At 44.4% G+C, this 20,625-nt stretch overlaps 1 protein-coding gene across 2 annotated transcripts in view; it reads right to left on the bottom strand.

Annotated features, from left to right (window-relative positions):
• SHISA6 (shisa family member 6) overlaps nucleotides 1-20,625 on the bottom strand; it is a 277,765-nt gene that overhangs the window by 92,834 nt on the left and 164,306 nt on the right. The gene's annotated exons all lie outside the window — the stretch shown is intronic.

Raw genomic sequence — 20,625 nt, 5'->3', positions numbered from 1 at the left:
GGTAGGCCCATTTTTAAAGGATTTCTGATCCCTCTTCGGCAGGAGAGACCCTCACACCTTCCATCACTATGATCTCTTTTGAGCTCTGCCTCTCAGGGGTAGCGTGAGGTATTTCAGGCAAGGTAGCCTGTGGGAGGCTCCTCAAGAACCTTGAATCTGGGCTCCTGCCAGCAGAGGACCTGGAGAGGATCTCAGGGAGGGAGGAGCACCTGCATTCATCAGAAGCAGTGGAAGCTTGGTGGGAAGGTGGTGGTGGGCTCTCCTCCTCTCTCATTTTCTGCTGCTGACCTCTGGACATCACCGAGTCTTTCGCCTTCTATCCTTTCCCGCTGAGTGGCCCTGTATCTCCAGACCTGAGCATCCTATCCAGCCTCCTCCCTCCCAGGCTTGCAGTAGAGCAACATCTGGGTCTCGGAAATAGCTAGGACAGCAGAGGCAGCAGCAGGAGTGGCCTTAAGATTAACCAAGGAACCGCCACTCACTGGGGGGCTGCTGCCCTATCTCAGGCATCTGCTCTGTGTTACCCACACCCAGCATCACTGAGCAAACCGCTGCTTAGACAGCCAGCTTGTTGCAACCTGCAGGAGGGAGGTGAGCCAGTACCATATACATCAATTGCCCCAAGGCCATTAAGATCCAAATCCAGAGCCGTGTTCTCTACCAGGCCACCCTGCTCCTGCATTTGCACCAGAGCTGCTAGAATGCCCAGAGAAGGCAGGGGAAGGGTGGGGGCACTGGCCAGCAGGGACCAAGGGCTGGTGGGCTCACTTGCTACAAATCGTATCCTTCTCCCGTATCCCTCCTCCTCTCAGAGAACCCCACAGAAGTCACTGGACCGTAGTAGCTGTTGACCAGAGTTCAGTGCAGATCGTGACATAGCAAACACTAGCTTCGAGTTCCCACCGGTCAGCCTTGTAGCTCTGCACCTCTTTCCTCTTTTCCACAGCTCCTCAATGAGAGAAATGTCTGTAGGGCAGGACCCCAGTCCTGGTCTTTCTGGTTTCTTGCTCAGCACTAAGCAGGTACTTGATAAATATGGAATGAAAGAATGAATGAATGAGTGAGTGAGTGAGAGAGGGCCATCTAGCTGCCTCCTGTGCAGTTGGGATGCACGCCTCACCATCCTCTGCCCCGCTGTCTTTCCCTTCCCTTCAGCAAAGTACAAGAATGTCTGAATCACCAAATAAGGTGAATCTATCTTCTCAGTAAAGAACCAGAAAATCTGGAAGGCTTTCCAGCTGTCATCAGACCATAAAACCCTCTCTCCCCAGGGAGCAAAAAACTTGAAACCAAAAGAGAGACAGAAGGAGGCAGAGTTGCCTTCAGCTGTTTCCAGAAGCGATTGCTCAGAAGGGAGTGAAGGCGAGGGTGGAAGGAGGAACTCGTGCTTGTTGAATGCTCCTAGGTAGGTGCAGGATAATTTCCCCGCAGCTTTATTTATGTCACACCCATCCTATAGATGACATTCAGGATTAGCTGGACCCGGTGACTCAGCCCATGTGACAATGTCTCTTGTCTAAAGCCACACAATTAGCAAGTTGGGAGATTCAGGATCCAGCGCAGGTATGCGGGACTCCATTGCGCACAATTTTCTTTAATTTTCTGGGGATCTAAGAGGCCTCTAGTCTTGGGAGTGTGTATGCATGAAGTCTGTGGCTCGCCACTGCTGACTCCTAGCGTTGCCTGTGTTCTCTTTGGGAAGGAGAAAAGCAAGCAAACAACGTGTGCCTTCAGCCGGGCGTGGTCAGGAGTGCCGCTGCCCAGAACACTGGCTCCTCCGCTGGCAGTGTGTCCACCCTGAGGTGCTCTGTACTCTTCTTGGAGCTCAGCATCGGGCACTGCCGACGGTCCACCTGGACCCCTTGGGTCCCCTCCACGCCTCCTGTGCACCTGTCCCCCATGCGAAGCCTGTTCTTGCCTCCAACGGACATACTCACCTCTCTTCTTGGAAGGATTTTCTTGGGTGCAGAGGACTGGAAATGTCTGAAAATTTACACGCCCCTCCAACCCCAACCAAGCCCTTAGCCAACCACTGCCAGGTCCAGAAGTAGCAAAGCCCAGCCTCCAGGCCAGCACTGTTCTAGGAGTAATGAACACCCCAGGGTCCCTGTGAGACCAGTCCTTGAGACTTTGCTGAGATTTTCATATTTCCTTCCCTGCTTCCCTCACCTGGCCTTGAATCCTCAGCTCAGGGTTAGCTGACCATATAGGACTTCTGCGGTGACATAATTCGGTCCTTAGTCATAAGCATATGTAACAAACTAATTCTATTTCAAAGAGGCTATTAATCTTGTTGGAAAACAATGGGCTAGATTTGACTCACTTTCAGGGACCAATGTGACTATATCTGGAGAAGGAGCTTTACTTGGAAGGAGGTAATATAGGCTGAATGAGGTCATAGGGTGGGGCAGGCACCCGACTTCCATATAGGAAGAGGAAGAGACACCAGAGCCCTTTCTCTCCCTGGGTACATCCACAGAGGAGAGGCCACGTGAGGACAGAGCCAGAAGACTGCTGACCGCCCGCCAGGAAGAGAGCTCTAACCAGACACCCATCCTATCCAGCTGGCGCCTTGATCTTGGCTTTCCAGACTCTAGAATTGTAAGCAAATTAATTTTTGTTTAAACCACCAGTGTTTGCAATTTTGTTATGGCAGCCTGAGCAGACTTAATATAGTTACTAATGGCACAGCCTAGTTTCTTTTTATTAATTTTTAAGAAGATTTATTCTTTATTTTAGAGATAGAGTACGCATATGAGCAGGGGGAGGGGCAGAGGGAGAAGGAGAGAGAATCTCAAGCAGACTCCCTACCAGGTACAGAGTCCAATGCTGGACTCGATCTCACCACCCTGAGATCATGATCTGAGCCGAAGTCAAGGGTCAGATGCTCAACCAACTGAGCCACCCAGGCATCCCAACACACTCTAGGTTTTTAAACATCCCTTGATGTCTAGAGAATGGTGAGGGACAAAACAGTTGGTGAAAATAATGCTTAGGCCGAAACACATCACTTATTAATGAATTAGCTAGTAATTAAACAAAGACCATGGAGATTGGCGATGCAGGGATGCCCTTAGGGAGCAGTGCATGGTGAGAAAACTTTGCAGAAAAGGTGGCAAGTAAGTATGGCAGGAATCTTCATCCACCCTGGCCCAACCTGCAAGGTTCAAACGTCACCATAATAAGTGACATCACTTAACAAATGACAAGAGTCATTTATGGCAATTTCCAATCTTATCATCACCAGCCCCACCTTCAGCAGTGTCAGCTCCAATATCTCAGAGCCACTGTCAAGGCCCTGTTGGTTGCTCTGCAAACCACATCCACCTGCTCCTAAGGACCTGGAGGTTTAAGGACTCACTCACACAATCAGAAAGTGAGTAAGGGAGATAATGTGACACACCGGTGTTTAAAACAACAGGCAAGCACATGGAGTGGAGTGCATCTGGGGCCAGGAGAAAAGGACTCATTTGGTGAATCCACCTATTTGGCCAACGAAGAAATCCATCCTGCCATGCCAAGTATGCTCATGGATTAGAAAAGTCTATCACCATCAGCTTGAACTGAAGATGTAGAACAAAGGAAATGTGTTACCACAAAAGAAAAATGCTAAGCCAGGGCAGCTGACACTTGTGACATTCTACCTCTGGTTTCAGGCACAGTTATGGAGGATAGTTCCTCGCAAGTGTAGACTCATGCTAAGTCTCCAAGCCCCTAGGAATTCTTAGTTTTCGCCCAATGGCAGCCTGGAAGGGTGGGGGGTACATGGTTCTGGGACAATCCTTGGCCAACAGGAGATAAAAGCCAGTGGATAGGTCACCCAGCAGCCTCATCCTTTCAGTTGACAATTCTGGGTACTTTGCAGAGATGTCATCTTAATCAACCCCCTGCCGTCTGCAGTAGCACCTGACAGTGAAACCCTCTATTAGCTGTTCTCTTTTCTTCTCTTGTCTTCCTGCCCCTCACTATTGCTTCCTTGGAATAACCTCCCCGAAGCCAAGACCCTCCTTTCAGGGGAAAAATCAAAGGTAGCCACTCTGTAGCCACATGTGTATTGTACACAGGAGGTGAATTTTCTCCCAGGACTGTTAGCTTTAGTTGGGTGGTGGTCATTACACCAATAGCCATCTGTGAGTTTGATCTCATGGTTGGAAAGGCCAGATTTCCAACGATGGTAACAACTAAGTTGAAAGTTAAATCTTACAACTCCATTAGTTTCTTCCAAAGTCTAAAATAGGTGTGACTCAGTGCCTGTATAAGTCTGAGGCTTGAATAACAAGGATTTATTTCTCACAAGGGAAAGCCTACCTTCCAGCAAGGTAGGTGTCATATCCTAAGGCCTCTTCACTTGGCTTGTAGGTGGCTGCCATCTTGCTGTGTGCTCATGTGACCTCTTTTCAGTACACACAGGAAAGAGACAGAATGAGTTCTCTCATGTCTTATTAAGGGTGCTAACCCTTATAAGACCAGGGTCCCACCCTCATGACCTCATCTAACCCTAAACATCTTCCCAGAGCCTCACAAAAAGTATCATGACACTGAGGGTTTGGACTTTGATGTGTGAATTTGGAAGGACACATTCACTCCATAATAATCCCTCTTCAACAGCCTCCAACTGTTTCAATCTTTAAAATCTGTGAAAGAGGGGCCCCTGGGTAGCTCAGTGGTTGAGCATTTGCCTTTGGGTCAGGTTGTGACCCCGCAGTCCTGGGATCGAGTCCTGCATTGGGTTCCCTGCAGGGAGCCTGCTTCTCCCTCTGCCTGTGTCTCTGCCTCTCTCTGTATGTCTCTCATGAATAAATACATTTTAAAATATCTTTTAAAAACTATGCTCTCTTGAGCTTGTGTTTTGAGTGGAGTAAGTGAACATAAGGACAAGAATGGCTGAAGGTCATTCAGTCCATGGGAGGCACCCTCTAGGGGGTCTTGAGTCTTGAGTATTTCTCAGCCAGGATCTCCATCCTCCTCTTTTATATTTTTTAAAAGGTTTTCTAAATATAATCTTTTAAAAAATATATTACAGCCTTATTGAAATATAATTCACATACTATATAATTCACCCATTTGCAATATACAACTCCTTGATTTTTCGTATATTCACAGAATTCTGCAACCATCACCACAATCAATTTTAGAACATTTTCATCATTGCAAAAAAGAAACTCTGTACCCATTTGCAATCACTCTCCATTTCTCCCAAGCCCTCCAGCCGTAGGCATGCACTACCCTATGTTCTGTCTCTACAGATTTGCCTCTTTTGGACATTTCTTATGAATGGAATCACTCAAAATGTGGTCTTCTGCCACTGGCTTTTTTCACTTTGCATCATGTTTTTAAACTCTGTTCCCTATTGTAACATGGATCAACCTTCCACTCCTTTTGTAACTGGATACAATTCCGTTGTATGGATATAGTACATTTAATTTATCCATCCATCAGTTGATGATTGGGTTTCTCTCATCTGTTTTTATTACCTACCCGATGTCCTTCCAATAAATTCCTTCTCTACTTAGGTTAGGCAAGGTGGGTTTTCCTTGCTTGAAGCTAAACCACTGTAATAGACACAATTTTCTGTAGATAATATGTATTTCAGATGCGGTGACTCTAGGGTTCAGGTGGTATCCAGGCCTGTGGTTCATTAGACTTTAGCCTCTCATACAGGATTCTCTGTGAGGTAGGCTCAACATGAACATTGGGCAGCAAACCAGAACTTACAGATAACTGTACATTTGGGATGTCTACCTAAGGGTTCCCTTTGCACTGTCTCTGAGCAGGCATCCACCTTGCCTCTGATCCCAGGCGCACTGCCCACAGCCAACAGCAGAGCCCACCCTCTGCACAGGTGTGAAGTCACAGGAATCTAGCTTAACTTCCCATTCTTTCAGCATCTTCTCAATGGACCAACCATCCTTTCACCACCACAGAACCTTTATTCATCCTCTCTTCTCTGACCTTTAATGTCCATCCTCATGAAAGAACTTCGATCATTTTGTTCTTTCTTACAAGCAAATCTGCTTTTAGGATCCCAGAGTTCCTGAAGGGCACTCTGGGTGGCAAGGCATTTCAAACCAGTTTGCTCCATCTATCAAAGGAGGAGCAAGAGTGGTTGGACATGGTAGTGATGTTTCAATTGAATTTGTCAACAGAAGCAGTTCTTCAAATGGATCATGGATGGAAACTGACAATGTAGATGAGGCCAAGGAGGAGCTACTCTGGTTGTTTGTTTGTTTGCTTGTTTAGTTAAAGTACCTAAATCCACCTTGGAAGATGATGCTAGAGTCCCAGCCCCAAGCTCTGGTGTGTCTGTAGACTGAATAATTTGGGCTTAAGGAAATTTGCCGCTGCATGGAGCAGAAGAGGGAATAGCTCTCGGGTAACATCAATCCGGCTGTGGGGTCTCCTGAAGAAATTCACAGGGTGGAAGCTTAAAGAAGAAATAACTCCTAAAATAATCTTACACTTGAAAACAAAGAGGCAAAATTAGGAACCCATACTGTGCAAAATGTTCCTCCCTTAGGAAGGATGCTTTTCCCTTGGACCAAGAGAAAACTAGACTCAGTACATAACTTAATGTGCTACTTCTCTGACTCACTTGATATACTCTGATCTTTGAGCAAAGTCTGATGTAGCCACACAACCTTATGTAAAGGGGGGGAGGTGTCCGTTAACAGGGAAGAGCCACAAGGGGGGTCCTGCTGTCACCTACGTGGACACGGCAGCCTACCAAGGGACCCACGTCCATCCAGGATTTGTGCAAGTGAGCAGCTTTAAGCCAGGCTGCAACTCCTCAAGGTATGGAAGGCAGAAGAGAGGTGCCCACAGCCAGAGGAACCAGCTACTGTGTTGGAGACCCAGGCAGCATAAGAGAAGCCAACCGCACCTCCCAGTGGAAGAGCGCAATGGGGCCATGACGTTTGTGATGCATACTAATCTATGCTTGGGACCCTCCCTAAATTGTTCCAAACCTTGACACGCAACCTTGGGTCTACCAGTCCCCAGCTGAGCAGAAACTAGCTTAGCAAATACCCACTCCAGCCACCAAGGCTCCTCGGTGACAAGGATGCTGCTCCACTTAAGCTTCTTTCAAAAGCCTCTTGCTGAGCTGTGTGTGTCAGATCAGGCTCAGAAAGGGATAACACTGCTTGGGCTCTGTTCGTGCTCTTTGCTGTTCCAAAGCAAGGAGAGTCCAGAGCGAATGAGGTGGCGGGGTTCTTACCCTGCCTGTGAGTCATGCCGTTGCTCCCTCTGGTCCTGATTTTAGCCAGTTGTGCTCAGAAATAGAAGGCTGCCAGGATGCAGGCACTGTGGGGCCCAGGTAACTGAGGTGAAGGTGAGTGCCTGCCATGCCCTCACACTAGCCGGCTGTAAGCCAGAACCACGGCCCCTCTAGGGGCAGCCTCCACACCCTCTTCCTCTCTGCTCCTTCATCTTCTGTCCAAAGACACATCGGTAAGGAGGGTTTGAATCGCATCCCCTCCAAAGCTCAGTGACTCCCGATGATACAAGTTTTTGTTTTGTTTTGTTTTAAAGATTTTATTCATTTATTCATGAAAGACACGCAGACATAGGTAGAGGGGGATGCAGGCTCCTTGCAGGGAGCCCGATGCAGGACTCGATCCCAGGACCCTGAGAAATCACACCCCGAGCCAAAGGCAGATGCTCAACCACTGAGCCACCCAGGCATCTCCCAAAACACAGGTTTATTCCTCGTGCATGCTACATAGCTACTGTGGGTTGGTAAAGGGGTGGCACTAGAGAGTCTGTACATCTGCCTCGCAGGGACTCAAACTGCTGGCGCCACAGCAGAGGGAAAAGAGGGGTCTTGTAATCAAACACTCGAGCCTGGAAGTAAGACACTGCTACTCACAACACATGTGCCAGAACTGGTCTCCTGGCCCCGCCCAATCACAAGAGTAGTATAAAGTACGGTTCTCTGATGGGCCAGGAGTGGACCAAACTGGAGACACTCAACCAATAGGCTCATGACTATGCTGAATGGAAAAATGAGCTTTTAGAGACAAGAACCAATTGCAGTTGTAACCTCATCCCTTCCTCACTGTGTGATCATAAGCAAATTCTAGAAGTCTGTAAGCTTCACTCAGATTCATTCAACAGGGCACAAATAACTATTAGCCCCCTTCCCTCCTTTTCCTATTCGAATCCCTAAACATGGGTAACCATCTTGAAGGACATGATTTAATAATCACTTTCACCTTAAAGGGCAAACATAGATAATAACTTAATTTTATTGATTCCCTCCCCCCAGTTCCTATGAGATGTATTTGCATTTTGATGGACAAAGTTCAATTGGGCAGATGGGCTTTGAACTCCATAGGATGCAGCCTCTGACATGAATCCCATGATTCTCACCCCCAGTATCAATCCCCTTGTGGGATCAACCTCCTCTTGAATGTGAGCCAGGCCCAGGGACGTGGAGAAGTGATGGGCATCACTTCTGTCACCCTCTCTCTTGACTGCTCTGATGAAGCAAGCTGTCCTGCTGTTGGGAGCGGCCCAGGTGGCAAGGACTAGACGGTGGCATCCAGACAACAGTCCCCAAGGCACTGAATCCTGCCAACAAATGCTGACTGAACTCAGAATTGGGTCGTCCACCCATTGGGCCTCAGGCTGACTGTAACCTCAGCCAACCCTGTGATTCATTCTTGTGGGAAACCTTTAACTAGAGACACATGGGAAAGCCACGCATGGATTTCTGACCCGCAGCAACTGTGAGGAAAATCAGTGTGTGCTGTTTTAAGTCACGGAGTTTGGGAATCATTTGTTACACAGCAATAGATAGCTAATACAAACCTAGCATTCTGCTAGGTGGAGAAGCCATGAATGCATAGAATATATCTCCTGCTTGCAGAGACAATCTTGCTGCCACCAGCCTGTCCCCACCCTCAGTCTCCCTTCTTTCAAGCAGGGACAGTTTTGTCATTAAACCCTGCCTAGCCATACTCACAGTGGGCTGTTTTACAATACACGGGTGCCTCCCTTGACCGCAGACTTCCTTAGAACTGATTAATTTTGCCTTAGCTATTTCAAAGGATTGAGTACATCGCTGTTTTCCTACCTCCTTTTGCAGTTCTTTTATCAGGAGACAGTGTGCTGCTTTATCAGGATAAAATCCAATTCTGGAGCCAGATCACCTGGCATCAGGATCAGTCCCCCTACTTATTAACTGTGTGCCTTTGGGAATGTTGTCCCAATGTTCTTTAAGGGTAAAAGGAGGGTAAAATAGCACTCAGGGTTTTCTGAAGGCAAAACGAAGTATTACACGTAAAGAGCACAGCATAGAGGCTGGGAGAGGAGAATGTACTCCATCGAGGTTAGCTACCTCAATTACAGACTTCATGCCTCACTTGACAGGTGGAATATTTAGTATTTGATGAACTGCTATACTATGCTGTCACTAGTCTCTGCGTTTACACTCAATCCAAGGCAGGAAACTAAGAACAGCCAGGCCAGGAATGGCCCCAGGTCAGCCCAACTGTATGTGCTGCTCCCTCTCCCTGACCCAAGATGGCAGGACACTGCACAGGAGGATTTTATCTTGCTTCACTCATGTGGTGGGCTGGGGTTCTCTGTTCTCTTCCCTTCCTATTGGCCCTTGGACCACGCACTTCTGATGCAAAGGGAGTCCTTTCTCACATGAATCCCCATCAGTTAGGTCATGAACACAACTCGTGAGAGGCAGGTTGTTCAGAAGTATTTGGGGAATGACTGATGGATGGATGGCTTAACTAATTAGCCCATCAACTTGAAGATGCTTCACTCTGAACAGTGAGGCCTAGGGTGGGATGGGACTTGGCCCTGCATCTTTGAGGGTGTCATGGGAGCTGACAGGAGAAAGCTAATGAGAGAGGGGTTCCTCTGGATGTTTTGACTGAAAAGTAACCTGAAGAATTTTTTTTTTTTTTTTTACAGGGCTCTTGAACACATTCCGAATTCATAACAGAGCACCAAGCTGCTTCTGGTAAAATCCTTATAGCTGCAGCAGGGTTGACATGGGAGGGACTGCAGTGGTTTCTGTGGGTTGTTTTCTGGACACCAGGAATGTGTGAGAGGAAGCTAGAGCAGACAAAAAGATGAAGGCAAAGAATCTGGAATATCTAGACCAACAGATAAGGAGGGAGGGATAGGGAAGTGCCTCCCCAGACCCAATTTGTTACTCTCCCGCATGTCCATGGTCACTAAGGCTCTATGGGAATCATAGACAGCAAATGTTTCTTGTGTAACCATTATGTACAAACATACCTATTTTTATTTCTAATTATTAAGGTGGATCTATTTTAGGTTTACAAAGCTTTGAGAATGGTTCAAAGATGGATATAACGTTTTTCTTGCAGTGTGGTGAAGAGAAAGGATTTACAGACTCCAGGGTCCTTCTTCTGCCAGAGGAAAAGTTGTTGTTGTTGCAAAGTTGTTCCTCGTCCTACACGGTGCCATTCTTCAGAGGTATACAGAGCTCCCCAGTTAGTAAGATGTCATGCTCTCCCAAAAATTCTAATTCTGTCATTCTACTTAGAACTCACTAGATTCCATCTTTCAAGCCAAAGAAGCCTCTCTGTCTACTTTATGAATACTGGAGTCTGAAAGCCAGTACACATTTGTCCTCGCGTGGCCCCTTTCTGTGCTTCGAATGGTCCACACTTTTCAGGTTTCTCTCTTACCTTTGTCGTACTGTATACGAGACTTAACATTCTTAAGACTGTCCTCACTGGGAAACCACTCCTGTAATTTTGCAGGTTGTAAGGGACATTTGATTTACCATCTGATAGTCATCTTCCTCCTTCTGGTGACCACATCCTGGTTCCCACTCAGGAACTGGCATCCTCCGCCACTCCCCATCCGTGTGGCTGAGGTGAAGCTGCGCCCATCCCATAGTGGGAGCTCGTTCACCTCAAGTAGATCAGTGCATAACCCACAACCCTGTCTACAATGACTGGCTCCATGTTGGGCTCAGAACTCTATCAGAGCTAATGAGACACAATGAGTGTTTCACTGGGGCTTCGGGGAAAGCGATTTTGCTTTCCTTGCAGAACAGAAAACTTGGAGGATTTAAGGGCTGGAGCTGCTGTCACCATCTGGCTACAACCACCATCTGGCCTACCACGTGACGCCTGAGAATGAAGCCAATGTAACTAAAGACCCACTATGGAAGATTAAAAAGAAAAAAAACAAACCTGGGGCACATGATAGTATTTTTGAGCTCCAGATCTAGTTGTGCCTCAAGCTAGACCTAGCCCTGAGTTTTTCATCTTACACAAACCAATAATTTGTCACTGTCCCTACACCAGTTTGGATTGAATGCTCTGTCACTTGAAGACAAAGGAATTCTCACTGATACAGCTGCATTTAGTGAAAACCATTTTTATGCCCTAAAATGTGGCCATCTGAAAAGTCAAAGGAAGCAGAACAAAAGAATGCTGGAAATGGAAAGGATCTCGTCGAGTGACAGCTCTGACCCCATTGATTAAAAGATGAGGAAACAGAGTCAGAGCAGGGATGTCTGTGCATGTGTCCACATAGTTGCTCAGTTAGCAGAAGCAAGGGCAAGATCCAGATTTAACATCTAGCTCTCTTTTTCACCTCTTCCCATTTATTTATTTACCTAATTTGAGAGAGAGAGAGAGAGAGAGAGAGAGAAAGCGTGAGCTCACAAATGGCAGGGGAGGGGCAGAGGGAGAGGGAGAGAGAGGATCTTAAGCAGGTTCCCTGCTGAGTGCAGGGCCTGACACAGGGCTCGACCTCACAGCCCTGAGATCATGAACTGAGCTGAAATCAAGAGTTGGATGCTTAACTGACTGAACCACACAGATGCCTCCATCACCTCTTCCCATTTAGACTGGAATGGACCCATTGTTTACAAGGGTGAGTATGTTTCCAATCCCTTTCAAGAGCTTACCAAGGTGACCCACTTCTCTTTCTTCCTCCCTCTGTTTCTCCTTTCCTTCCTTTTGTCTCCTAGTGGATGTAGATTCTTTTCTTTTGATACAGATTCCCTTTCTCATTCCTTCTGCTTCCCTTCCACCCCATCTAGAAGTAATGATGATCTCAAATGTAGCTGTTACTCCCCTACATTGCTTTGTATTCTAAATGTAAGAAGAAATACAAAAAGAGTAGATACTTCATTGTTGGGCTTCATAATTTTATGTCAAAAATATTCTACATATCCTGTTGGACCTTGCCTTTCTCACTTAGTATTATTAAGGTTGATGGAGGTAGATTCCTTCGTCTTTATTTGTGCAAAACTGTATTTATTTTGTCTCACCTCCTGAGTGACTTAGCTGGTTATAGACAAACTGATGGCGATAGTGTTTCGTCACAGCGTTGCCTGGTGTAATTATAAATATTGAGAAGTCTTCTGCTAGTTCAAGTTTTTCTCTGGGTAAGGAACCTGTCATTAATTTCTATCTGCTTTATTTTTTTAAAGATTTTATTTATTCATGAGACACACAGAGAGAGGCAGAGACACAGGCAGAGGGAGAAGCAGGCTCCCTGTGGGGGCCCCGATATGGGTCTCAATCCCAGGACCCCAGGGATCACGACCTGAGCCAAAGGCAGATGCTCAACCACTAAGCCACTCAGGAGTCCCTTCTATCTGCTTTAAATGTGACCTAAGTTTAGAGTTTTGATTATCTCACTTGCTTGAAGTTCAATTTGTTTCTCAAATCCATGGATTTAAGTCATTTATCAATGGTGGAAAACATTTTATCATTATCCATTCAAAAACTGTTTCTCCCATATTTTCTCTGTTATCTTTTCCTTCTGTAACATATAACATATTAGTTATATGTGGGATTTACAGATTTTAAACTATTTAGCCTAATTCTCTCTTTGCATACTTTTGTCTCTACTCAGCATTCTGTATAATTTCTTGAAATGATTTCCGATCTACTAATTCTCCCTTTGGTGGTATTTGATCTATTATTTAACTTCAACACTGGGTTTTTAAATTTCAATTGTGATTTTTCCACATCTAGAAGTTTTGTACTTGATTCTTTTTCAAAGTTACCTGTTCTTTTTTTATAAAATCTTAATTTTTTATGAATAAAATAAATCCTTTTTCTTTATATTTTCAATTATTTTAAGGACACTTTTTACATACTTTTCCAGATTGTTCTGTTCAGGTTCTGGAAGTCAAATTATTGGATAGCTTGGCTGTATGGTGAGCTGATCTTTTATGGGATGTTCCTTCTTCCTTCAGAAATCTCAAGGCTTGCCTTTCCCTATATTTCTGTTTTTGCCTATACTGAGCACTCTAGTTGTATCACTGTCTCAGGATCAGTTTTTCTGTTTTATTTTTTAAAAGATTATTTATTTTAGAGAGGGTTCAAGGGGTGGGGTCGAAGGAGGGGAGAGAGAGAATCTCAAGCAGACTCCCCACTGAGCATGGAGCCCAACACGACTCAATCTCATGACCCTGAGATCATGACCTGAGCTGAAATCAAGAGTCAGACACTTAACTGAGCCTCCCAGGCACCCCAGTTTTTCTGTTTTATGATGTAGTTTCACCCTGGTGGTTCTCTATAACTGCCCAGCAATATAAAATCAGACTTCAGACCTCTAAGAAATGCATTCTGGTTTTGATTTTGCAGAAAAAACTTTTTTTTCCCAACCAGATGCAGACAATGAGAGAAAAGCTTCCTTGTTACTGCCCTGTGATGATGGGTATATATATATTTAGGTATAATATGGATACAGTCCTTTGAGGTCCCTGATTCTATGATTCCCACTTTGCTCAGGCTTAAGGTTTGGGGTCCTTTTTCTGTGTGGAAGAAAAAAATTTAAATCCCATAGATTACTGGCATAAGAAAAGCACTCTTTTCCACCTCCCAAGAGTAACTGCGAAACCAGTCCATACATTTACTAATAAGGTTTTAATTTCTCTCTGGAAGCATGGACTTCCCCTTCTTTCAAATTCAGCCATGCACTTTATTTGTATTTCATCCAGAAACTTTTAGTATGCATAGTGTGAGGTTATCTTAGTGTACGTAACCCAGTGTAACCTCTCTGGATACCCTTGGCCATGTCTTTCCACTGATGGTATTTTTGAGCGTCTGTGAAGATCTCTTGGCCCAACTGCACTCTTGGAGGTGGGAAAAAAATATCTGTCTCTGTGTCCACCTTTGTGGTGTGCCACTGGCTTAGCTTACTATGGTCTCTGCAGTGCTTGCTCTAGGTCCCTCATCTCACTCATAGGCATGTCATGTGCCTGGATGTGCATACCTCTTGGCTCTACTTCCTCAGCTATCCTGCTGCTACCAAGGCATGAGACACTATGCGGCAATGTCCTGTCCAGCTGGCCTTCCAGTGAGGCTTCAGGTGAAGAGATGGGGAGTGCCAATGGCTTGCTTCCATCACGGGCTTGGTCTGAGTTTGGTGGCTTGTGCCATGGATACTGCTTTCCTAGGTGCCAGAGATCTGGCTTCCTAGGTGGCTATTGGAGGGCTGAGGAGGTAAACTCCCAAATGCAGGAGAGCTGATGCCTCCTGGGACAACTATGACCAAAGAGAGACCACAGCTAGCATAAAAATTATTCTCTCTTTCTCCTTCAAGATGGATTATTAAAGTTTGCAGTGGTTTCAGGTGGCCTCCCTAAAGAGAGACCAAGCAACCCGCTGTGCTTATTCTAAAAGCTGCGATATAACCCCTCAAATGTGCTTTCCTGCCTTTCCAGAGTCACTTTTGTTTTTTCCACACTCCCAATGACCACCCTCCACCCCTCGTCGCTAGAGTTGGACTCCCCTGTATACTGTTAACACCTAAGAATATGCCTTCAGCTCCATTTTTCTAGGGAATTCAGACTGAGATACATGCTTGCCATCTTATGGAACCTGTGGCCCCTCTATCCAACCAGGCAAAAACTGGGGGAAGGTAGAAAGCCTCTCTGAGAAAAAGGTACATTCCTTCCATTGTTTTTGTTTTATTTTGTTTTTATGGATATCAGCCTTGAACAGTCTCTCAGTCTTTCTACCCCGTGACCATATTGTATCTTGGTACTGGACACGGGCAAAGTGGAGAGGGTGTGCAGAAATAGCTTGCAGTATAAGAGCCGGGCAAGCCCTCTTCTAGATTCATGCTATGGGCTGCACGTCCTTGACTTGTACAACCCCTCCTTTGGCTTATATAATAAAGTTTAACAGTGGACATTGATGGCACCTGAGAAATCCCCCTGGTGCTGTTATTTCCCCCTTCTTTTTGTTGAGAAAATTATCTTTTCCAGCCATGCCTCTCTGCTGAATCTGCAGGATACTTCTGATAGTAATCTTCATTTTAAATCGGAGGCTCTCTAAAATTTCATTGTGAAAACAATGTCCTTAACATAGTGCTTTATCACCAGGAAAATGCTACATGGAAACATTTAATCGTAGAATCTTAAAATTGGAGAGCCAGAGGAATCCCATGACAATGCCTGACATAGGGAGAGATTCGATATTCATTAAAAGACTGGACACCTTTATAGGAGAAAACATAAGATGGTGAGAAGGCCTAGGAGATGAGGAATGCAGAGACATGGGATTTAGCCCTGCCAGCAATAATCTGTAGACTCTCAGCAGGTTATTTAACATAACATGCCTGAAATTAACTTCGGAACACTATTCCTGTGTGTGTAGAAATCCCAGGAGAGGCGAGAGACAGAACCTTGCCTCCTACTACAATGCTGTAAGGCAAGAGACTTTGCTTTGGGTGGTGGCAGTATCAGCTCGTTCTGGGGCCAGTGGCAATCGGTCCAGTTGTGACAAGAGCCATGCCAACCATGCTCTCCTAGTGGCATGTTACAGCTGCAGCCCCTGCCCCCCACTTTCCAGTGATTCCTGGATAGTTTCTTAGCCTGGATCTTCAGCGTTGCTATTCAGCCTGTGAACTACGTGGTATCACTCCAATATGCTCCTTTTCTAGTTAACTTACAGGCTTACTTCCTGCTGCCTTCAGCCAAAACCCTACAAGTAGAAGGTTCAAAGACTCCTCCCTTGTTCTTAAAATCCCACAAACTGCTTTGTAATCCTGTGGACTCTGCAAAGCATGTTCAGCCCCATGATCATATTTCATCTTCAGAATAACCTTATGCGAATGCCTCGTTACCCCTCTTATGTGTATGGGAACAAATGCTGGTTGCGGGGGTCAATGGTTGGCTTGGAATTGTCCTGATGGGGCAAGACTTGTGCCCATTTGGATTTCATGTGGTTGCTTTAGGTCACCAGTGGAACTGTGCATGGCCAGATAAAAATTAGATGAACGTCAAGGAGGGCTCCAATATGAAGCGTGCTTTACAATTATTATTGCTGTTTAATATCAGGGAGATCTCCCTGGATCTCCACCAGGGAGAAGGTGGCAGAAATGTAAGATAAAAGCACATCTGAATTCCAGCCCAATGTTCCTCTATACCCCCTCTCTCCAAAACAATGTTTTTGTTTCATTATATTTATAGGTTACTATTTTGGTACTCTTTTTTTCTACAGGTGGTTTTGGCATAGAAGTAAGAGGTCTCTTGGCCGTTTGAAGAATTCAGATTTGTTCATGGTGCTTTCAACAGCCACACAAAAACATCTCCACCTTGCCCCAAATCCCTAATGGTTCAAACGCTTGAGGTCATCTGACCATAATAGTGATCTAACCACATCTATTAAATGAATTGATGATTGCAATGGAGAATCTGCTCTGAAATTATCCCAATACCTTGAAAATTGTCCTAATGGTACATCTTTCTTAGTTCCTGACCTTCCTGCCCTCTCTCCTTGTTAAAAAATGTGACTTAATCACATCGCTGGACATTCCTGGCAGCCTCCCATCTCCCGGTAAGACGGCAGAAAAGCCAGGTGAGCAGAGAAATGGAAAGACGGGTGGCACCCCAATTAGTAGCAACCGCTGAGCAGATGAAAATGGAATAGAAATAAAATGCTCTCCACTGACCAGATAAACAACACTCAAGTAGTTAAAAAGGGAAAAGAACAAATCCATCATAAACTTTAGAATGCGGTGGCAACAGTAGGTAGACAGGGTGGGAGAGAGAGGCACTTCTTTCTTCATCAGACTTTTCAAGGAGCGAAATGACTGACAACCTTGACCAGGGACATGCTTATGCTCTAGCAGGAAAAGTGGGCACAAGGTAGTAATAATCACAACAACAAACTTATATTTAGATAGCACATTATAGTTTGCAAAGTGATGTGGGCAGAGAAGTTATTACTTCTCATTGGTATATAAGGAAATAGCCTCCAAGATGTTAAGAGACTTGCCAAGCATCACACAGCTGTTAAGTGGTGAAGCTAGGAATCAAGCCAAAGTGTGTGTGTGTGTGTGTGTGTGTGTGTGTGTGTGTGTGTGTGTGTGTTGCAGGGCAGGATGGGAGGGCAAAGTAATAAGGGAGGGCTGAGACGGGAACATGGGAGAAAATGTTCAACAGAGAAGTCTCTCATACAGTGAGACAGAACTAAAAATAATGATACTAATCAAGATTTATTTATTTATTATTTGATAGAGAGAGAGAGAGTGAGAGAGAGAGCGTGCGAGTGCTGGGGGAGGGGCAGAGGGAGAGAATGCCAAGCAGACTCCACGCTGAGTGTGGAACCCGACATGGGGTTCGAGCTCATGACCTTGAGATCATGACCTGAGCCGAAACCAAGAGCCAGATGCTCCACCAACTGTGCCTCCCAGGCGCCGCAGGAGTGATACTAATAAAATATCCACCCTGATGAGACATTGAGAGAGTGGATCCTGGCCAAGGAGAGATGGTACAAATCATGGACCATCATCACTGGGACACCAAGACATTTACAGAGTTTAAAAAAAAATCTTCATAAGGATTTAAAAGAAAGAAAAAAAGCATTGTCACAGAGCATAAAGAACCGTAACATATTTCACTCTTTTTTTTTTTTTTTTGGAGATATTAGTGACATACTCAGTCCTATTTCCTACATTTGGAAGGCATTTGCTTGCTTGTTTTCAATTTGGAGGATTAAGGAGGGCGCATGTGTCTGTATACCACCTGTACCCCTGCTCACAAGATAGGGGAGGGCATGTTGATATTTGTTTCTTGAGTCTTTCCCCTTGTTGCCTTTCCCTTAAAAATAACCAAGCTAATTCCTAGATCTCCTCGCTGATCAAATAATAGATGCTGAATTTATTCAGATGGGAATATACAACCTGACTTAGATCTGTTATTTTACTTCCACAAAGACCCACACTTTAGCTCAAATTCTAGAAGTTCTATTCCTACTGTGACCAAGTTGCCAGCAGTTGACTTTCATAAAAGATGATATGAGGGAACCCTGGGTGGCGCAGAGGTTTAGCGCCTGCCTTTGGCCCAGGGCGCGATCCTGGAGACCCGGGATCGAATCCCACGTCGGGCTCCCGGTGCATGGAGCCTGCTTCTCCCTCTGCCTGTGTCTCTGCCTCTCTCTCTCTCTCTCTCTCTCTGACTATCATAAATAAATAAAAATTTAAAAAAATTAAAAAAAAAACAAATCCTAACTCTTAGGCTTATCATCTGCATAAGCTTAAATAGTTTGGTATCTCTGAGATGCAGCTTTTATAGCTGCAAAGTGGAGACACAAAGACCTACTTCCAGGGTTTGTGAAAGGGTTAAGTCAGACATTAGAAGGACTCACACAAGATAATCCCTCCAGAAATAGCTGTTTCCTCCCCTAGTTCAATATTCTTTCTTGAAAGAAAATTTTCTTTCTGGCACCAAAAACATGAAGTGATATCCAAGCAAGGATACAGCACACCTTTGTCCATAATCAACATACACAAAGAGCCAAATCAATGCTCTTTGGTCTTCAAAAGCTAACACATAAATTATGTTTCTTTAGGTAAACAGACATGGGAAATCCAAAATCTCCATTTATTTCAGTAATTGCTATACCCCATGTTGGGCTCGAACTCACACCCCCAAGATCAAAAGTCACCTGCTCTTCCAAATGAGCCAGCTGGATGCCTCTACAAGTCCTAAATCTCTAAAAGCAAAGCCATTTTCATTCAAATTGAAAAGAATCTTTGGAAGGATGGGGAGAAAATGATTTGAGAAGAATTTTTAGAAGGATGGGAAGAAAGTAATTTAAAAACATATGAGACATGGTATGCATGAGTGGGATTGGAGATCTCTACTAGGTCTACTCTCCTTTATGAACTCTGACCAACCACAACGAGATCAGACTGACTCACAACCAAACTGTACTTCCCATCATCCAGTACGTAGTACGTGCAGCCAACAAAGTGGACTGTACTGCCATCTCAGAGGGCCATGATCCAGACTGCACTATCCAAAAGGCTCTGATAAATTGTGCAGTAAAGCAACAAACTTTCAATGTCAATGAGCCCTACCTTTTATAAATTTATTTGACTGTGGTACCCTTTTTGCTCATGGGACACCTACAAACATATCATAAAAGTAATATTCTGTACAACACGGCTTGGGAAACACTAATCTGTTGGATGACCAAAACTGTAGCACAGGGACAAAAAACAAACAATAAATTAATAGCAAAACCCACCACAAACTCCTGACCTATAAATGTAGATTGATATGCAAAAATGACATCGCTAATGGAAGGCTTCATTAATAACGATCTTGTTTACACCTTGTACAATTATTGATAATCATCCGGCTTCAGTAATAAATTCTCCTTCACTGAACAACACCGTGGTCATTGGAGTCCTGTGTAACTTACATGTTTGTTTGAATTTTGAGTGTTTCAGCTCTCACACAGGCCCAGGCTCGATCAGTCCAAGACTGTCAGCTGATACTTAGGAAGCATGAATTCTTTTCTAGGCTTACTCATAATTACCTTTGCAGCATGGATTATAAATAAGTAGAACAGGGTGTGTTCTCACGGTTAGGAGCAAGGGCTCGTGGCCAGACAGAGATGAAACTGAATCCTGATTCTCCAGGCATCATCTTGAAAAACAATCTGGTAGACCAATGTCTCATACTCATCAGATGGAAGCATGGGGATATTTCTTACTTGGTTAGAGAGTTTGAAAATTAAATCAAATTGTGCCAAATACGTCGCCCCTGACCAGGCACATAATAAGTGCACAAGAAATGCTATTATTTTATGAACTTCAGATCATGAACTTATTATTAAGTTTTTTTTCTTTGTGAATAACAGCCTTCTTTATCTTCAGAGTGTGTGTATAAGTGTATGTGTGTGTACGTGTGTATATATGTGTATATATATAGTGTGTATAAGTGTATGCGTGTAGACATGTGTATATGTGTATATGTACACATATAGTGTGTATAAGTGTGCATATGTGTACTTATATAGTGTGTATACATGTATATATAGGTACACCTATAGTGTGTATACATGTGCATATATGTATATATACATATATAGTGCATGCATGTATATGTATATATGTATATACATATGGTATGTATAAGTGTATGCGTGTGTATACATGTATACATACATATATATGTGTATACACATGTGTATACACGTGTATAGACATCTATATGTGTATGTATATATATGTACATATATAATATCCCTGAAATGCCAATGTAGCCAGCAAGTTCCTGTATCCAGATGATTATTTACCTATATGCTATTTACAAATCATTTGGCTTTCAAATAAATATCCTTAGGGAGAAGTATTATTATATGC

Source organism: Canis lupus, chromosome 5 (genome assembly GCF_003254725.2).
Source record: "Canis lupus dingo isolate Sandy chromosome 5, ASM325472v2, whole genome shotgun sequence".
Taxonomy (NCBI): Eukaryota; Metazoa; Chordata; class Mammalia; order Carnivora; family Canidae; genus Canis; species Canis lupus.
This window is presented reverse-complemented; position numbering and strand designations above follow the sequence as displayed.